This window comes from Suncus etruscus, chromosome 15 (assembly GCF_024139225.1).
Source record: "Suncus etruscus isolate mSunEtr1 chromosome 15, mSunEtr1.pri.cur, whole genome shotgun sequence".
Lineage (NCBI taxonomy): Eukaryota > Metazoa > Chordata > Mammalia > Eulipotyphla > Soricidae > Suncus > Suncus etruscus.
Genome location: NC_064862.1, coordinates 5,070,633 through 5,084,384, shown reverse-complemented (window position 1 = coordinate 5,084,384; position 13,752 = coordinate 5,070,633).

Sequence of the window (13,752 nt, the reverse complement as noted above, 5' to 3'; positions counted from 1 at the left end):
TATGAAGAACTTTATTTTCCTTCCTGCTATGGCTGTGTTCTCATAGCCCCATTTTATGGCTATATTCTCACAATCTCTCCTGTGTAATCAAAATCTATTATTTCCACATGTACATTGATTAACTTAATAGTTAAACTTTTTTTCCCTAAAAGTAGGCCTACAGTGCTTGGGGGTATTGGTCCCTTTATTTTGGATTTCAATCTAAGCTGGTGTTATTGTGATGGTGTCAGGGCAGGGTACATCTAGGGCAGCAATTCCTGCAGTGGTGAATTGCAGCAAACTTATTGGCTGTAGGCCTGTATGAATTGGGGTCCTTGATTTTGTGGGACCTGGGGTTGGCCTGTTGCCCAGTTTCCCAATACTTGTTGATTGTTGGAGAAATCTCTTATCAATGATCTCCTTTGCCACATTGTGGGCAAGGTTTGGGTGGTGGTCTCCACTCCTCCTGGGCAGGGGTAGGGAGTGTCCTGCAATCCCTTTGACAGTGGCCAAATTTTCCGCAATTATAGCATCAATTCTGGTTTGTGAGGTCTGGGATTGCCCTTTTATTTAGTTTCTCTAAAGCTCAATGAAGTGATAGTGCTACATTTTGGACAAGGTGTGGCTCTATATTCTCTGAGCAGATGGTCCTCTAGCCTGTCTCAGTACTTTGTAGGTTCAGGTTCACTTCCCTGATATGAAATGTAACCTACAGTTCCACATGCTTTCAGGTAACACATAACATCTATCTCCCTAATGGAGCGCAAAATTGTTTGGCAGTCTTCATTGTATTTTCAAAGGCTAACTACATTATTAGATGTTTCTGGGTCTCTTTTCCTCTCACTTGACTTTTCACTGCATCTTTTTTCATAAGGCTCTATGAAAGATTTTTGTGTAACTGCCCTTAAATTCTACATCCTCATCAATCCTCTCCCATTGCCCAATGCTATCTCTCAGACATGTATTAGAATTGTATGAGACAGGCTATCTTGCTTATTGGTTTTCTTTTTTTTTAATATATAAATCTTTATTGAAGCACAATGATTACAAGCATGTCCATAGTTGGGTTTCAGTCATAAACAGAATACCCCCCTTCATCAGTGCAACTGGTGAATTCCCACCATCAATGCCCCCATCCTCCCTCACCCCTGCCTGCATAGCAACAGGCATTCTACTTCTCTCATTCTTTAACATTGTCATGCTAGTTGTCAGTGTAGTTATTTCCCTAACAACATTCACTACTCTTTGTGGTGAGCTTCAAATCGTGAGATGGTCCTTCCAGCCCTCCTAGCCCTTAACTCTATGGTCTCTGGGCCTTATTACAACAATGTCTTTAATTTTTCTTAAAACTCAAAGATGAGTGAGACTATTCTGTGTCTATCTCTCTCCCTCTGACTTACTTCACTCAACATAATAGATTCCATGTACATCCATATATAGGAAAATTTCATGACCTCATCTTTCCTGATGGCTGCATAATATTGCATTGTGTATATGTACCACAGTTTTTTTAGCCATTCATCTGTTGAAGGGGCTTTTTGGTTTTTTCATATTATCCTTCACCTATCAGCATATTATATTTGATTTTAACTCTGGACAGTGTTATGCCAGATCGACTGAGGTTGTATAGTTTAGTCTTGGACTCATACCACAACCTCCACTTCAAGTACTGGCAAGGGCTCAGGAATACTATAGCCACTATTTGAAAATCTTGGGAGGGGGATGCAAAGCATACTTTTAATCCAGCCAGTTGAATATTTCTTGTAATATTAAGAAGTGGATTCATAAGAAGCACAGGCCTTTTTAAAATGGCCAAGTGAATTTATTTCCAAGCCTTGGTAAGATGGAAGCTCACAGGGCCTAGAACTTCTGGGAGATGAGGGTCTCTCTGTCTATCACTGGTATTAATTGGAATATTATCAGCCCTGGGTTGGGTTTAAGATTGGGCACCAGTTTCTATTGGAAATAAACTTCTCCTCTCTGATGGCATTTGTTTGATAGAACTCCTCTGTATTGGGTAAGTGGGAGTAACACTCTCCGTTGGATTTGATCTAGGTTCTGCAGGAGGAGCTCTCTTTTTACAAGGCATAAACACAGGAGGGGTTGAGAGAATAACATTTTCAGTAAAATTCAGTCTGGTCTCCTCTACTGAAGGGTGGGCCAAGAGGAGCTGAAAGAATAATATTTTTAATTAATTTAGTGCATATGACATTGCTTCTTTTATCATTATTTGTAAATATATTCTAGCATGTCATCACCCCTAAAAATAAGAATAGCAGTAGATCTTTCAAGGATATGAAATAGGATAAAAGTCTTTCATTAAATATCTAGAATCCCAGCATATATTTAATTAACCAAGGGATTAGGGCCTTGATCAATGAAAAGACGGCTTTGATTCACAGGATCACAATTCAAAAATTCAAAAATTCCCCAGAGGATAATTCACCATCTTAGTTTTATCTGTTCTGGACACCGACTGTCAGGGCAAATCAAAATCCCAACAAGGGTTAAGAACAGAATTTAATCAAGGGAAAGGCAAAGCAGGGAGACCAGGGACCTTACAGCCAGCCTCCGAATCCAAGAGAAGGAGCGAGGGGGCCGAGATTGGGACCAGCTCAAGGAGTGAACTAAGGAAAAGAATAGTGAAAGAAAAACAGCAGGAGAGGCAGCAAAAGTCAGCAGGAACAGGGAGTCTAGTAAACAGTTTCTCCAACAATTCAGCAGCATCCATCCAAGAACAATATAGCAGGGGCCTCAGCCCCTAGCACTTCAGTCCTGGCTTTATATTCTCCCCGCACCAACTGCCCTCCAGTGGGAGTTCCAAGGGTAGGTGTCTGGTAACTGATGTCTTCACACTTAAAAGAACAGAAATCTGCTTGTGGCTGAATAGAAGCCATAGAGTCTCTGTTTCTTTATACATCCCCTCTCTGTTTTTTGCATTTGGATTACTATGTCTTGTTGTTCATTTAGGGTCTATCTTATTTGACACTCTTTTGCCTCTTGAATGTGTACAGCAGCCTCTTTCCAGAGAGAAGGGAAGTTCTCTGCTATTATCTCTCTCACTATTTATTCTTTCCCTTTCCCATTTTCCTCCCCTTCTTGTATTCCTATAATTTGGGGGTTTTTAATCTTGTTTGTTCATTAGGTTACTTACATTTCCTTCCATAATTATGTTTTCATTTTTATTTATTTCATAGTTTTGTCTCCTTTATTTTTTGACTTCTTTATCAATGCTGGCTTGTAATTTGTCTTCAAGTTCATCAATACATTTCTTCACCTGTGTAATTCTCCTGCTATGGTTTTCAACATGTTCTTTTGTTCCTTCAATTCCATTTGTATGGATGCTCTCAACTTCTGAAAAAGTTCTTCTTTGATTTGTTTAAATTTTTCATCTATAGATTGCTTAATCTTACAGGCTTGTGCCTTGAATTCTTTTGCTAAAACAGTAAGTGTTGATTTGTAGGTCCTTGTCTACATGGCTCAAACATTTCGATGGCCTTGGAATTTTAGGTAGGTTTCTCTCCATATCCCCAGTTTTCATTGCCCTCCATAGTTTTCCCCATTGTTCTTTGCATTTAGTAGGTTGGAATGATGGAGTTTCAGGTTTCCCATTATTTAAGAAAGTGACCTATTGAATAGATTATATAAAAGGTGGCTAGACATATATCAACCATATCGTTTATTTTCCTAAACATGCAAGGTTATCTAAGTATGATAAGAAAAAATTCCAACTAATTTTTTGTTTTGTTAGCTGAATTTTGAGGCTTTATATTTTCTAAAAGAAAGCAGGTCAATATGCCTGGAAATATTAGGTATATATTAAAATGTCTTTGTATGGACACTAAAGTGGTCCATATGGTTTGGGAAGAGAAGGGAAGACAGACCAGATGTCGGACAGGGGAGACACAGGGTGAAGCTTTGGGGAAGAGAATGGTGATGACACTGGAAGCCTGAAGAATCCTGGTTGATATCAGGAACCAAAAGATCCCTCCCTTGGATGATGCACCTGAGTTGGGACATAAAACGTGCCAGGTGTCAGGACAGGTGGTGAGATGAAGAAAACTTATAATCTTATATAAAATAATAATCAACACTTCATTATGAAATTTATGATGGAAATGAATGGGTACATCCTCTGTAAATATATTTATAAATTAAATTTATCCTCTGTTTGTTTGTTTTTGAGCCACACCTGGTGATGCTGAGGGATTTCTTCTGTTTATGTGCTCAAAAACAGCTCCTGGTTTGGGGGACCATACGGGATGCTGGGAATCGAGCCCAGATCCATCCTGGGTTGGCCGTGTGCAAGGCAAACACCCTACCACTGCACTATCGCTCTGGCCCTCAAATTAATACTTTTAACAACTTCACTTTTAGTTGATAGTACTAGAAGCAATGAAAGTTACTCTGGGAAAACTTAATATTGCAAATTATATATATGAATGTATTCAAAATTCTGCTCCACTTATAGTGTTCAGAGGTCACTGCTATTAATGCTAAGGATAGGACCAAAGTTGTCTATAAGCAAGGCAAGTACACTAATCCCTGTACTAACTTTCTGTTCCTTTATATTTTATTTTAAGAGGATCCATCCACCAATGCCACTGTTTCTGGGGTTGTGAATATTTTATAGGCTATGACATTTAGATAGATTTCTGATTAATTTTGTTGAAATACAAATATTAGTATTACTAAGGCTAATCATTCTTGCAGAACAATTTTTCTAAAAAGATTTAATCCTTCACACAAATATGTCTCGTAAGTCTGAATTTAATTTTAAATGCAAATTTGTACAATGTCATTTTAATATTTCCTCTTACATTTCCTGTACCTTGTAGAGATTATACAAGAAAATAAGTTCATGATTTGTATATAATTCAAACAACTGTTTATGTATCTAGCACCATATCTTCAATTATAAGGGAAAATGAATTTAAAAATTTTATTAATTAATAATTAAGTCATCCATCTGATGTTTCATATGAAAATTGTGTTCTTTTTCAGCAAATTTAATTTATATTTTTAAGCTTCTGGATATTTGTTTTGCAATGATGTGGCAATTTCAAGCATGGGGCTTTTAAATAAAAAAATAACCTAATATCTCCCTTATTGGCTTTAGGGCATATTTTAATTTTGTAAACATTTTCTAATAAAGTCTTGCCATTTGAAGGTGGATAGTTTATGGTTAACAATTTGAGGTTTGTCAGATGTCCCATGGATAAGCTCTGGGGACATAGTAGGCAATGGTTCTTCTCCATGTACTCACTTGGCCCCTTGTCTCTCTCAGACTATGCTGGTGCAGACCTTGTGCATCTGTCATCACTGTTCTGGGCCACCGAACCAACAATGATGTCTCTCATTAGGCCAAGTACTTAACCCACATGAAGACCGGTTTTCACACCATTCATACCCCAATAATATGCCTATTAAATGATCCATTGTATTTGGGGGGGGGGAAACACCTTTGCAAGTAGATATTCCAGGTTACTCAGTCACTATCCTTTCTTTCTACTTCACTAAAAGTTTTCATTTACAGGAAAGTCACCTGCCACCTTCCCAGAATATTTTAGATATAAATATAATTATAAAAACTCAGCCAATAAAAATAAAGTAGAAGTCTGTTAAAGATATCTGTGAATTGTTTGCTTTAATGATATATGCAAACTCTTATTTCTGTTTCTTGCCAAGAAGGCAAACAGAGGCTAGAGGTAGTGGTGCAAACATGCAATAACAAGAGAACAGATTTGGAGCATCATTCACTGATATCATCAGGCCAACCATCTCTAAATTTCCTTATATTATAAATAGAAACAATTTTGGCAAGGCATTGACTTGTGTTTCTTCTACATGCAGCTAAATTCAACTTTTATTGAGATATCCTTTAACTGTGTTCTACCTATTTCATAGACGATCCCTTTAATGCACACAGGCTCTTACTGAAGCCACCTTTACTCCTACTAACCAATACCTGTAGCTCTATGTAAAAGGATTCATTCAGGCTACTGAGTATTTTGATCTTAGATCCAAACTATTTGGAATTTAATTTCCTTCTTTTTTTTTCTTTTTGGTTTTTCGGTCACACCTGGCAGTGCTCAGGGGTCACTCCTGGCTCTATGCTCAGAAATTGCTCCTGCAGGCTCGCGGGACCATATGGGATGCCAGGATTTGAACCACCATCCTTCTACATGCAAGGCAAATGCACTGCCTCCATGCTATCTCTCTGGCCCCTTAATTTCCTTCTTGTTATTTATATCCCTTGCCCAAACAGCTTGGTTGGCTGCAGAACTGAACAAGAATTATGCCCAGCAGGATTTTTCCCCCACTCTTACATGACCCTGAGTTATGCTTGAGAACATTTCCTAATAAACTTCTGTTACAGGAATTTTCATTTCAGGGAACACTTGAAGTCTCACCCAAGAAACAATATAAAGCTCCCTAGATGGAATAAAATAGGTATTACCAGGCTCTATGGATTATTCAATTTAATCTTTTCCAAATTCTTTTGTTAAAACCCTAATCTTCATTTAGATGGTATTTGGAGGTAGGGTCTTTAAGAGATAATTAAGTTATAAGAGTAGAGTTCCCATAATTTCTTCCACCACAGACTTTCTAGCTTCCATAACCCCAAGAAATAAATGCTTATAATGTGTTATAGCAGCCTGCACTTAGATGTTAGGGATAAGTAAACTAATTAGTTTTAATGCTTGTTGCACATTTGAATTTAAAAAGAGAGAAAATTTCACCCCTGTCCTGAATTGGGTATCTTTCTTGCACATGGAGTAAACCTTGAACATAATTGAGCTAGGAAGAAAGAAAGAAAAGAAAGAAAGAAAGAAAGAAAGAAAGAAAGAAAGAAAAAGAAAGAAAGAAAGAAAGAAGAAAGAGAAAGAAAGAAAGAAAGAAGAAAGAAAGAAAGAAAGAAAGAAAGAAAGAGAAGAAACAAAGAAAGAAAGAAAGAAAGAAAAAGAAAGAAAGAAAGAAAGAAAGAAAGAAAGAAAGAAAGAAAGAAAGAAGAAAGAAAGAAAGAAAGAAAGAAAGAAAAAAAAGAAAGAAGAAAGAAAGAAGAAAAGAAAGAGAAGAAAGAAAGAAAGAAAGAGAAAGAAAGAAAGAAAGAAAGAAAGAAAGAAAGAAAGAAAGAAAGAAAGAAAGAAAGAAAGAAAAGAGAAAAGAAAGAAAGAAAAGAAAAGAAAGAAAGAAGAAAGAAAGAAAGAAAAAAAGAAAGAAAGAAAGAAAGAAAGAAAGAAAGAAAGAAAGAAAGAAAGAAAGAAAGAAAGAAAGAGAGAGAGAGAGAAAGAAAGAGAGAGAGAAAGAGAGAGAAAGAGAGAGAGAAAGAGAGAGAGAAAGAGAGAGAGAGGAAGGAAGGAAGGAAGGAAGGAAGGAAGGAAGGAAGGAAGGAAGGAAGGAAGGAAGGAAGGAAGGAAGGAAGGAAGGAAGGAAGGAAGGAAGGAAGGAAGGAAGGAAGGAAGGAAGGAAATGAAGGGAAGAAGGAATGATGAAGGAAGGAAGAAAAGGGCCAAGTGGTCTCAGGAACAATGACTGGGAAAATAAATGGTCAGATCTAAATACCCAAGTCAAAGACAACAATAGAATCAAGAGACTCCAAGTACAACGAGCTCTACACAAAATGGATCTGTTACACTAGCAGTCCAGGCTGCTAAGAGTGGAGGTCTGGGATGCATGCTGGAACCATGACAGATGGAGATCAGCATTGGTGGTGGAAATGGTCCTAATTCACTGTCACTATATGCCTGAAATACAACTATGAAAGACTTGTAATTCACAATGGTCTCAAAAAAAAATGTTATTAAAGAAAGAAAGAAAGGGGCAGAAAAGAACAGAGGAAAGAATTGTTATCTCTCTTCCCTTATCCTGGTAGCAATCTAGCATAGTTTGATTGTTAATGTAACTGGTAATTTTAATATAGTTCATTACTTCATTACTTCATTTAATATAGTTCATTACTTCAAATATATGTAGTATATAAATTATATATGTAGTATATAAATTCAGTAGGTTTAATAGAATGCATTATATTCACCTTATATAGAGAAGAGCACTCTATTTACCAAAAAGAGATGAACAGCTCACACACAAAAATGTATGTCAGCTAAAATGTTTACTGGACTGTATTTCACATTTAAAAATAACTTTAATGTGTAAAAAATAATAACTTTGATGGAAGAAGTACTCCAGCATCCATGACAGGGGACTGAATTCTATCATTTTTCACAATTTTATCAGCACCCAAGACTTGGCAGCAGGATTTTGAAAAACAAAAAGTAATTGATCACAGACAATGTTGTACAAGACCACATTGATTGAAGACCAGCTTTCCTGATAAGTTATTTCCCTTAAAGTCACAGTTTCTAAAAATCTATGAGTTTGAGGGAATTATTGTGCTTTTTCTAATCTGAGGTCCTAGTTATCTCACTAGTATTTTTAAGACAAATTATAGAGACTTATTTCACACATAAAAGATAATTTAATAGCTGTAGTCACAATGTGATTATTTTTTATCTTCTATGTGTCTCATTATGTCAGCAGGGCTAAGGACTGCTTTTAAGACCTAAATCAATATTTTTGTTGAAGAAATTGGACCATGCTGGACTTGTAAATTCAAGATAAAAAGCTGAGCCTATCTAACAGGTCACTTCTCATGATCAGGATAGGGACAGATGAATCCATGCCCATTGATGTGATTTGATTACCTGACATTGCCTGATCTGAGGTCCATGAAGAGCAACAGGACTGGGGGTGGAAGTAGAACTGTTTAGGAAGCAAAAGTACTCTTCTACTCAAAAACTGAAAGACACAATCTCTTAAAGGTTTTAAGAAAAGATGATTATGCTTCCAGCATAATTAAGAATCCAAACTCCTCTCTGGGAGTCAGAAGCTTCAGCAGGCAATACGGGGATGGCATGGCTCCATGCTGTAGGCTTTTTGGCCAAGCTTAGGGGAAGATGTGGCCTCCAACTGCGCCCCACAGCTTTCTCTTTCCTTCCTCCCGAATCCCGGGTTACCCTGGGCCACCTGCCTGGGGTCCCAGCAAGGCGGGTCCCAGCAAGCAGTTTAAAGAGGACCCCAGGCCTTCCCCATCCCCCACCCCACACCAGAGGCATATATTGGGGGAGGGGACTGGTGAATGTCCCTTCCCACTAATCACCATTCTTAAACCGCGTGGGGGTTAGCCCTTGGATTAAATTTATATAGATTTATAGGATATATAGTTTAATCTACTTTGTGTTATACAGTATGAATAGTTAAATAGGATATCATAGGTGTTCATCTTTGTTTACAATATACAGAATGTCTATGTTGTATTATTTTCTTCCCCCATTGGCTCACCACCTACAGGCTCATTTCTAGTTCTTTGCTTTCACCCCAACTATCTATTACCCCACATATAACCATTTTTACCTTAAAATGCACTAAAATTATGAATAATAAAAATTACAATAATCTAAAAATCTATTAATGGTTTATACTATAAAATAGAAATGATGTGAAAAGCTAAAAATGAATAGTCAAAATAGTTCAGTTTTTAAGTCAAAGTGAATTTTATGTTAATTGATTCTTTTCTCCTTTGTATCTGAGTTTTCCTAAAAATTTTATAATGTGTGAGTGGACCCCACCCCAACTTGCCAGTTGCACTGGGCACCAGGACAAACATTATCCTGAAGAGCAGAGCCCCTCTCCCTCCAGCAGATCGTGGCATGTCAATGCAAGCAAACAGAAATTAAGCTACCAAATGATCCAGCAATACCACTCGTTGGGTTTATAACCTAGGAACCAAAAACACAATACAAAAATGCCCTCTACACTTCTATGTTCATTGCAGCACTATTTACAGAAACTAGAAACAACCCATTGCCTGACATTAGATGAGTAACTAAAGAAACCATGGTACATATACACAATGGAATACTATGCAGCTGTCAGGAAAAAATGAAGTCATGAAATTTGCCTATACATAGATGAACATGGAGACTATTATGCTGAGTGAAATAAGTCAGAAGGAGAGAGAAGAAAAAACACAGAATAGTCTCACTCATTTGTGGGATTTAAGAAAATAAAAGACAGTATAGTAATAATACCCAGAGACAATAAAGAAGCGGGCTGGAAGTACCAGCCCATGATAAGAAGCTTACCACAAAGAGTGTTGAGTGCAGTTAGAAAAATAATTACACTAACAACTACCATGACAATGATAGTGCGAGAGAGAAATACAATGCTTGTCTCAAAGATAGGCAGGGGTGAGAGAGGGGGGAAATAGGGTACATTGGCGGCAGGAAAGTTGCTCTGGTGAAAGGGGAATACATTTTATAACTGAAGCCCAACTATGAACATGTTTGTAACCATAGTGCACAAATAAAGAGATTGTTTTAAAAAATAAAAGAAAATGTTAAAGTATTTATAAGATATAGTAATTTTTCTGTCAAGGAAGAAAATAACTGAAAGCTCTTACCAAGATGCAGAAGGGGAAAAATTCAAATGGGAACAAATGAAAGAAATTTGGAGTCATTCTCTTTAAAATCTGTAACAATAAAAATACAAAGTGAAAATGTAAAATTTAATGTTTTATTTTCTTCAATACAAGACATAAAAGATGGAAGGATCTCTCCTTCCTGGGAGCCGGGAGTCTAGCAGGAGGAGGCTTGGCAGGCCCCCGCCATGCCGGAGGCCTGCTTGACCAGGCCTAGTGGGGGTGCGGGACTTGGGTAACCCCAGCACCCCTCTAGGGCTTCCCCGGGCCACATGCCTGGGCAAGCCAGTGAGTTGGGTCCCTTGGTGGAGCTTGAAGGTACCCTAGGCCTTCCCCCATCATCCATGCAGCTCCTTAGGGAGGGTCTGGGTGGGGCTCTGAACTTCTGGTCTCCCAGCTTCTTGAAGGATCTCTCCTTCCTGGGAGCCGGGAGTCTAGCAGGAAGAGGTTTGGCTGGCACTGGTAATCTCTGTCCAGTCTACATTTTCAAAATCGCGCGGGGGCTATCGCCCCCGCACACACAAGAAACATTAATAGTACTCTCACAAGAAACATTAATAGTACTCTCACAAGAAACATTAATAGTACTCACTATCATTGAATTATGTTTTTATGTATGCAGAATGTCCATTTTGTACTCTGCCCTTTTGCATACCCCTTCATAAGTTCATATTTCTCTTTAACTTCTTTAACTCCTATCATCATTACTCCTTTTTTACCCTTTCTAACTTAAGTACTGTTGAGTCCTAAGTCACAGACCAAAGTGGGGCCCTAGAGTTAACACCCACCCAACTATTTTAAAAGGCATAAAAAGGACACATATCTTTTCAACATTTTATGGGTGTTTTCTTTGACGGCTATAACTTTTGCTGAATACTTTCTTATACAGTGATGATCCCCCCCCCCATGTTTTTTATCTTCTCTTTGTGAACTGCTCAATATGGAATTTGGTGTGAAAGAATCCCTCAGTTTAATACTTATGTTTGAACCAAGTCATGGGTCTTGTTGGAAATGTTCTTACGCCCCCATATATCTGATAGCACCACGTGGCTTTATATCTTGTTTGCGTAGGCACACTAACATGGGAAAATACTATACATACCAATAAGTTCTTATCTAATAGAAATGGGAACACACAAATCTTGTAGTGCAATGAGACCTTACACCCTGAACATTGACATAAAGACCTGCACAGGCCTTCAGAAGAATGGGCATTCTCCATTTACCCCTTGATCTACAGAAGACATTTACAAAACTTCCAAGGTTGTATATAACATCACCCGGAGGCATTCCTGTACCAGGGAAGACCCTACAGCTGCTCTGACATCGATCTATTCAAAAGAGACACCCCTTAACACTGAGAAGACAACAAGAACAATGACCTGCTTACTGAACAGGGCTTGCTGTATTGCCCCTTAATGATGAGGTTTGTCTATAACATCACCTGGAAGCAATCCTCTACCACGGAAGACCCTACCACTGCTCAGACATCGTCCTGCTCAAAAGAGACTTCCCTTAACACTGAGAAGACTTAACAACAACAACCTGCTTACAGGACAGGGCTTCCTGCATTGCCCTTTCATGGTGAGGTGAAACGAGAAGGCACTCCACATCATGACTTCAATGTAGGACATGCAGATTCCAGAATCTTTAATACAGAAACATGATACCAACAACAGAGACTGTGAGATAAGTGTGTTGGCGCTATGGACAATGTCTTGGATTGAACGATAACTTGCCTGAGCTGGTCTTATGCCAGGAAACTTCAGGGGTAGGATCTCTTTGTATTTAGGCCAAGGTTATTCCTTTCCATGCCTCTCATATTTTGGTGGGCCTATGCAAACAACAATTGCCACTCTAACACCGTTTTTACTGTGCTCCTTTGACTCTAAAACGCACCCACTTAAAATTTGAGGTTAACTTAAGCTAATATGCGTGTACATGTACATGGAAATGTAAAAAATACTATGCCTCTAATGTTTAAGGAGTTACGTAAGTTTGATGGCTTTAGATTGCCTTGTGTGCTGTTAAGAAATATCATAATGTGCTACAATCTGGGAACTTGAGGGACAAAGTAATTGCACATGGATTCTGTTTTATTTATCTTAACTTTCTTTGGCTGAAAGTTCAAAGTTAAGATATCAGCAAGGGGACTTCTTCTGATAATTATGTTATGGGTGATTGTCCTTCCACTGTAATTTTACCTTATCCTCTTTCTTTGCATCTTTTGTTTTCATAATTCAAAATAAAAAAAATTATAAAAAGTTAAAAAAAAACAAGACATAAAAGATATGAAACAGGTTAATCCATGAAAAACAATTTTAAAAACTAAGTGAATACAATAAGATCTTTTGTACATTGTAAGATATATTTTATAAGTATTGCTATCACAACCAGAAAAAGTAAACTAGTAGAACAAAAAAAAAAACAATATGTAACTAAATGTAAACAAAAATAATAGAAATACAAGCTGTGTATAATAATAGAAATACAGCTATGTTCAGGGCTTACTCCTGACTTTGTGATCAGAAATCACAACTGACAAAACTCAAGGAATGGAATGATAGGGATCAAACCTGGGTCAGATACCTGCAAGCAAGTGCCCCGCTACTGCTCCAGTCCCTAAAATAAACTGTGGCAGAAGCAATAATACAGTAGGTAAGGCACATACTTGCCTTACACAATGCAAGGTGTTTTTCTGTTGTGTGCCTCGTGATTTTTTCTTTCTTTCTTTCTTTCTTCTTTCTTTCTTTCTTTCTTTCTTTCGTTCTTTCTTTCTTCCTTCCTTTCTTTCTTTCTTTCTTTCTTTCTTTCTTCTTTCTTTCTTTCTTTCTTTCTCTCTTTCTTTCTGAGCTGCATGATTTTTCCCATATATTGATTTATTTTTACAGTGCTTGTGTTTAAATCTATGGTTTTACATATGCAGCCATATTCATATTCTTGGCTATCATTAATTAATTTTTTATTCTTATCACCCAATCTCCCAATGTTCCCTCCTCTCCACTCCACCCTGGCCTGTATCTAACAGGCTTTCTACTTTCCTTTTTCACTGGACCTTCCTGCCCTCCTTTCTTTTTTCTCTGAGAATTACTGCAAAAATGTCTTTTATTTTTCTTAAAAACCACAGATGAGTGAAACTATTCTGCGTTTATCTCTCTCCCACTATTTCACTCAGCACAATAGATTCCATATACATTCATGTATAGGAAAATTTTATGAGTTCATCTCTTCTGTCAGTTGCATAATATTCCATTGTACATATGTACCACAGTTTCTTTAGTCATTCGTCT